This window comes from Lolium rigidum, chromosome 6 (genome assembly GCF_022539505.1).
Source record: "Lolium rigidum isolate FL_2022 chromosome 6, APGP_CSIRO_Lrig_0.1, whole genome shotgun sequence".
NCBI classification, from domain to species: domain Eukaryota; kingdom Viridiplantae; phylum Streptophyta; class Magnoliopsida; order Poales; family Poaceae; genus Lolium; species Lolium rigidum.
This window is the reverse complement of record NC_061513.1, coordinates 302112181-302119634: the sequence shown is the minus strand read 5'-3', so window position 1 is coordinate 302119634 and position 7454 is coordinate 302112181. Positions and strand designations below refer to the sequence as shown.

The window sequence follows — 7454 nt, the reverse complement described above, 5'->3', positions numbered from 1 at the left end:
ATCAACTCTATGATCCGAGAGTTCTGGTGGGGAAGAAAGGAAGGGAAGAGATGTACTGCATGGATCTCTTGGGAGGTGTTGTGTTCACCCAAGTATGCAGGTGGTCTTGGTTTCCGAGACATAGAGCTCTTCAACCTATCTATGCTAGCGCGTCAGGCCTGGTGTATCCTTCAAAACCCAGAAGCTCTTAGCTCGAGGATTTTGAAAGCGGTTTATTACACGACTACTGACTTCCGGGAAGCGACACTGGGTCCCTCACCATCTCAGGTGTGGCGAGCCCTAGTGGAAGGCCGAGATGTTATGGCACAGGGTTTGGTAAGAAGAATTGGAACAGGTGAGCGCACACATGCATGGAACTCAAATTGGATCCCCCGTGATTTTATGTTGCGTCCACTTGGAAACCGGAAAAGCAACCCACCAGTGCTGGTGTCCTCCTTCATTGATGCTACCTCGGCAACATGGAGGAGCGACCTACTTGAGGAATTGTTCCTGCCCATGGACTGTGAGGCCATCCATGCTATCCCTTTGAGCACGCGAAGATTGGATGACTGTTGGTCATGGCACTACGAGAAGACTGGCATTCTCTCAGTACGCTCGGTATATCGGTTCACTGGTGCAGACCAAGAGAAGACGCGAGGACTGGCTGGAGTCTAGGCCGGCCAGTTCCAGTGCGGCTAGAGAGGGCAAACAGTGGCAGCAGCTATGGAAAATCCAGGTCCCATCCAAGCTTAGAATTTTCCTTTGGCGTCTAGCTCATCATTCTCTGCCAACGAGCGATGTGCGCCACCATCGCAACATGGCTGATACGAGCGCGTGCTCCATCTGTGGAGAGGCTGATTCTTGGCGGCACTCCCTTATTAGCTGCACTATGGCTCGGTGTGTTTGTGCTCTGGCTGATGCTTCAATTGCTGAACATGTGAGTTGCTCCGAAGTTCCGTCAGCCAAGAGCTGGTTATTCCTGATGATGGAGTCATTGTCAAAGGAAGAGTTTGCGAGGGTAGCGATTACCCTTTGGGAAATTTGGTATGCCAGACGGAAGGTGATCTTTGAAGGAGAGTTCCAGAGTCCCCTCTCGACTCATGCCTTTATTGAAAATTATCTCAGAGACCTGGCAATTAGTACACCGTCACCTGTCAGAGCCAAGGGAGGCATGAAGGTGAAGCACCCGAGGTGGATCGCCCCGCCGGTGGGCTGTGCGAAGATTAACGTAGATGCTGCAGTATCTCGCACATGTTCTGGAGGATCCCTCGGAGCAGTCTGTCGTGCGGTAAACAGGCTCTTCCTTGGCGCTTCCACGCTGACGGTGGAGGGAATATCTGATCCATCTATCTTGGAGGCGATGGCGTGCCGCGAAGCCCTGGCGCTCGCAGCAGACCTAAACCTTCGCCGAGTTGCAGTGGCGTCAGACTGCCTAGGCGTTATTACCAACTTGGACCAACCATTTGCAGGTTCATGTTGCATGGTCCTAAGGGAAATAAAGGAGACGGCAAAGAGCTTTGAGATAATATCCTTCAAGCACGAGAACCGTCTTTCAAACTCAGAAGCTCATGTGATGGCTCGTAGTGGTGTAGCTAGCAGTGTAGGACGTCGGGTTTGGCTAGTAAAGCCCCCTGATGGTTTATGTATACCTTTGAACATTTCTATTGAATAAAGGGGCCATCTACTTCTAAAAAAAACATTTACCTACAAAAAACCTTCTAAAATAATCTGGTTGGTCTTTTTTAGAAAATTAAGATTGTCACAATTTGTGATTAAAAATTTAAACCAGCCACCATTTCTTCTTTTCTATAAAATTGTATAAATTTGTGATAATTGTTGTTAATTATTATTATGTGGGTAACCAATAATTCTTCTGTTCCTTTGATACGTGAAAACTAGGAAGGTACCTATCGTTCGCCTTCATGTCCGAAGAATGTGCCGACGAAGGAACAAAGCATTGCCATCTACTACACGAGTTGTCAACTTTTGCAATCACCACTGCACAAAGAGATTCAGCAATAGTAGCTCTAGCCTATTCACTGACTAGCCAACAACTTCTAAAAAAGCACACATCGTATCTCAATGAAGAAAGAATATATTCACCGCATAGTTACACATGAGTCGCGCGCCACCGTGGCTCGTGTGCATGAGGTGACGAGGTTCGTGCATGCCAGATTGCAAGTGGTCGACATTTCGACATGCTTGTCCTCTAGAGCCGACATTCGATAATGTGTTTTTTCCTTTCCTTTCTTTCTTTCTTTCTTTCTTTCTTTCCCTTTTCCATCTGGTTTGTCCTCTCGAGTCTTTGCATTTATCTAGTATTCATTATTCATCTTGTGTAGTCACAACGGCTAGGCTATAGCCTTTAACCACAACTCAACAAGCATGTCGGGAGGTAGCCACGTTTGCCGGGGTAGGCAACATGCACGGATCTGACATCTACATACCCCAGCCTAGGTGTGGCCTCGCTTCGGGCTGTTGAGTTAGATCTCCCCGAGCGCGCACGTTGGGTATACATGTGTGATGCTGGTGTTCCTGGTTGGAGATGGGACACCGCACATTTGTCTAAGTTTTGTATCTGATACTCCTTCTCAGCCACATCACCGTTTCGGTCGACTCCAGGCCATGGATGGCGCCTTGGTGAAAGCTCTGGTTGGGTGTGTCCACCACTGGTGATGGAGACGCATGCGGGTGCCGGTCCCCTTTTTCAAGTTATTCCCTTGAAACACATATTTTCTGGCTTGTTGGTCTGCATCTCCTCCTTGTCTTATTTTCATCTTGTCTCAATGTGGAAGTTTTCTCTGCATTAGTCGTGAAGTATCCCGGTGTGCCATGGGCGACGCCGGTGATTTCTTCTCAATGACGGTCGCCGGTGTCTATAGTTGGTTGGTGACATGTTTGAGGTGTGAGGATGGTGTTTTGGGGCCTGTGGGAAAGCCCTGCACGACCGAGGATTATGCCACAATGACGAGAACGTTTTCACCACCGTTCTCCTCCTTGGAGGTATCCTGTGAAGGCCCTGCCTTCAAACTTATGCATTATGTGTGGCTCTTGTCCATGCTTTGGGGTCCCGATGGCAGCAAGTGCGGTGCGTGTGAGGTATGCCAATTTGTAGCTTATCGATGTCGTCCCCGAGCAAAAGAAGATGTGGACCTCCCGGATTGATTCAAGCGGTATCTCTGCTTGTTCTTTCCTTTTGTAGTCTTGTGTTCTTTGATGCGCTTGTAACATGTTGCCGGTAACCCAACAGGTGTGTGTTGCAATTCTCCTAGTCGATTGATGGCTTTGTTAATTTAAAGCTAGGCTAACTTTGAGCTATTCGTCTAATGCATTATGCCATACTAGATTTAGATGTGCGCCTTGGCGCACGACCCCGTAAAGTTCGTACCGATCTACGAATAAATAAAATTACGTTTTATTGGATTTAGAAAACAAAGTCAACATAACACACATAACCAGAACAGGAAGATGATTATACAACAACTAATAGTGTTTTTCTAAGCAATATAGAAGGTAAGAATATCAATATTAATATCTACATAATAGTTACATACATCATCAAAATAGGGAATTATATTACAACAGTAATGAGCATATGGTTCTAATATGGAAGACAATACAATACAATAGCTATCAACATATAGTTATGATGCGTAGAGGAGCCCACACACGATTCACAACGATGGCATTCATTATTTATTACACAAAGGCTAGGATTAGAGCGCATCACCAGAGGTTACGATCACATGCTTGGCGATGATGATTACACCTCGTAGTCTATAGGACGTTACGGGGTAACAAAGGCTAAAGCTAAATTGTTGGCTCTGAAGCAAGAAGTTCTTTGCTGGTTTATTCTATCCGGTAGATTAAACACAAGAAATATGTTGAGAAGCATAGCCAGGGGGTTTCTGTGTAGTGAAATGACTACGTAGAAATTTGGTCAATCTTTTGTATGCATATAAAAAAATCCTACAAAAAGTTATAAAAGAATTGAAAATGTGTAGGTAATATGAGTTTGACACAACAATATTATGATGCCTTTAATATGTGGTATAAATCACAATAAACTACATTAGAAACTATGTGCAGAACTCCTAAAAGATGCAGAAGGCTACGAAAAAAAGGGAACCATATATGACAAGTACAAGCCAAACCAAGAGTTTGTAAGCTTTAGAGAAAACAAACACAGGAGAATCAGTTAAACCTAGTATTGTGTCATTCTTGCATCTACCAAGGAACCTGCGGTAGAGACGGGCGCTTCGCCATCAAGAAACATGGAACAACAATTCTAGCACTCATCTTACACGGAATTTCATGAAAAAACATGAATACTTGATGGACCAAATAACGCATTTGGGACGCAAATTTCATCCATATTTGCATCCGAACGGACGCACGATCACTTTACCAGGCCGCTAGAGATAATTTTTTATCCATGTAGACATAAACGTACACTTTTTGGTCTGTGTGCATCGGGCCCCTCGAGATACACATCTGGCACACACAAGGAGGAGGAGCGACGCGTTGCCATCGTTCGGGTGTCGAGTTGTCGTCGCGTCGCGACCTCAGCACCCCACACTCTCCTGCACCAACCCCTCTCTCCCCGACCTCCTGCATCAAGCAATCTAAAGGTGGAACCAAATCCTTCACTATTTCCTGACCGCCACTAAACAATAATTGACCAAGTAAATAAATATGGGTTGTTTCCAGAGGATGTCAAGGACATGAAGCGGAACCATTGCATTATTGTTCTACTAAAGACAAGCTAATTGGTAACATCGCGCATGCTTTATTCAAGAAATTAAGTGCACACTGCACATTGAGGTTCGTGGTTACTTGTGTCTCAACAAGGGGTTTACGCTCTGCAAAATTGCTACTTAAGGCATAACCCTATCAGGAAAAGGATGCTACTATGTATACAAGAAAACATTGGTGCAAATAAGACAGATAACAAGTTTAATAGACCCAATTAGCCGGCACCGATGTTTCTACCATTCAAACCATATTTTCAAATTAGAATCACTCCTCTCATATATTTACACATGAGAAAGAATAGGGGGTAACTTGTTCAGACCAAGCATATTGCATTAGACAACGTATGTTTGGGACTATTGATCTTGCTCCAGCTGGCTAACTCCTCTCCACCACCAAGGAGAAAAATGATGCTCTGAATTTGAGCTCTGAAGATATGCAATATACAATGTCCAATTTTACCTATCTTTCTAAATGATAAGCTATCACTGTAACGGATGTAACATTTTGTAAACTAACAAAAGAATGAAACAATTTCAAACATTTGATTGTTGCTGCCTTGAAAGAAATGCTAAGTGTGCTTCCATTAAGAACTAACCTTTAATTCTCGTCAGTAATGTTGATGCCCCATCATTGCCTTGCAACACTTCACCTGCTGGTTCGTAACTTGATTCTGAACTACAGACTGCAATATTCATTGATGACAGAAGTTGTGACCACTACCACGAAAAACAGAAAATAAGATATTTTTTCAATCGAAATGCTAATATGAAAGTTCCGCTGACACCACGAGAAATTCATCCAACATATAGAATATATGACCAACAATGTTGCCTTGAACCACAAAACATACCAAATAATGCCATACAATCAAACATGAGAAGTTCAGAAAGTTTTCAAAAGCTGGTTTTCCCTACATTAGAATGGACATAAGAAACCAGAAACACAAATCATGGTCATAAGAGGCCAAAAAAACATGATTGGATTTTGTGAAAGAATTTAACTTTCTTGGAACCGAAAAAACCGATGAATAATTCCTGCATCCCATCTCAGAGTCGATCATCATCTTGCAACGACATCCTAAAACCAAGAGAAGAGAAAATAAAGGATTATCAAAACATTAGAGGCGAAAAATGAATAACTCGTAAAAGTTCATGATGTCCATCATTCATTATTGCTTGCATCTGATCAGTATATGCTGCACTTAATTTATCATATATAAGTAGTTCCCTGGCCACATGTGTAGTTAACATAGCAATATTCTTATTTCTAGCACACTACGAAACAGTAACACTTCCTTTTTGGTCTAGCTCAGTAATGTTTGAAAACTGTACACATATGTTAATTGGGTAATATCTCTGAGATAAGAAGACACTTACCTGCAAGCCAACAGTGAGCTCCAAGGTGGCAGGATAGAGCCGATGCTCATAAGATGCTACGGGGGTACTCTGGTCAGGAAGAGGTCAATAAAGGGGAGACAATGTAGGAGATGAGTTGGGTTCTGACAAACGGAATGTGAAGCAGATCAACAACATCACCAAAATCATCATATTAATCACTAAGCAATCATGTGGAGTAGGGCGCATTCGTGAACATGTTGTAACCAATGAAGCCCGACATAAATCATTTTTGTCTAGACGCAGAACAAGAACCTCTAGAGAATATATCATAGAAAACAAGAACCTATAGGGAAATTCAAGAATGAATTACACAATTCTGATGATAAAACAAATCACAGAATATGAACAACTATAGGCTTCCAAGGTCAGAAAACTCACCCTTTTAATAATATGCATGTCTCAGACCTGATAAATTGAAAGAGTCATCTTAAAATAGGTATTTGTCAGTAATATCCACAATGATCTTCATTTGCAAAATATTTTATATAATACAAGTGATGGCAGCGCATAAAATCCACAAAACTCAAACGCTCCCTACGACTGAAAATCAGGAAAAGTAATCAAACCGACACTCCAGGAACCATCAGCCTCTCCAACAAGTTAAAGAGTCAGGGGAAAAGCCAACGCCAAGGAGGGTAGCACATACATCACGAAATCGCACAAATGCCCACCTGCAGCACGCACAGGTACAAATTTATGCCATGTCTCACGTCGTGTAGGCTATTAAATGACAGCCCCAGGTCTCTCTCTATATATTGGTTGTACTAAGCAAGGACCATCTATTATATACTAAAAGCAAAATAAGGATGTTTTTCGAGGCACCAGGTTAATCCACATATACTAAAAAAATATAAACCGTTGATTTTAATTGTAACGCCTCAGATTAAAAGATAAGAGGTGTTACATAGAACAATATATATGTACAAAAGAAAATTTCTGGCACGTAAGCCTCCATATGGATACACGTAATCAAACATGTTGGAATATGCCTATTTATATCTCATGTCACGTGAGAAATAAATAGGCGTGCAACACAAAGCTGATTTCATTGACACGTACGTTTCCATTTAAAAAAGGAATATCTCAACTCATTGTAGCCTGCTAAGCCAGGTCTCTTTTTTCTCTTATTATTTAATCTTCGCTATCTCCTTGACATGGAAAGAAGACCCCATCACGTTATGAATCGCATCAGCTCCACGGACACAAAAATCTTTTCCTGATATAGAAATTAAGCAGAAAACGTCCTACTGTACAATGTCTCTTCCTATTTACATGACACGGTTGATTTCTAGAATCTATTTCCAATGAGATGCTAATTATTAC

The 7454-nt window shown here is 42.4% G+C and overlaps 1 long non-coding RNA gene across 2 annotated transcripts; it reads right to left on the bottom strand.

Moving 5' to 3' along the window:
• Positions 1–3445: 3445 nt before the first annotated feature.
• Positions 3446–6787, bottom strand: LOC124661678. 2 transcript variants are annotated; one of them, XR_006990259.1, is made up of 3 exons: positions 6111–6787; positions 5330–5811; positions 3446–5159 (listed from the first exon to the last, which is right to left on the bottom strand). It is a non-coding gene; the product is annotated as an uncharacterized LOC124661678 (long non-coding RNA). The 2 variants fall into 2 exon arrangements; XR_006990258.1 differs by having other exon boundaries at positions 3446–5416; positions 5736–5811.
• Between the last annotated feature and the right edge of the window lie 667 nt (positions 6788–7454).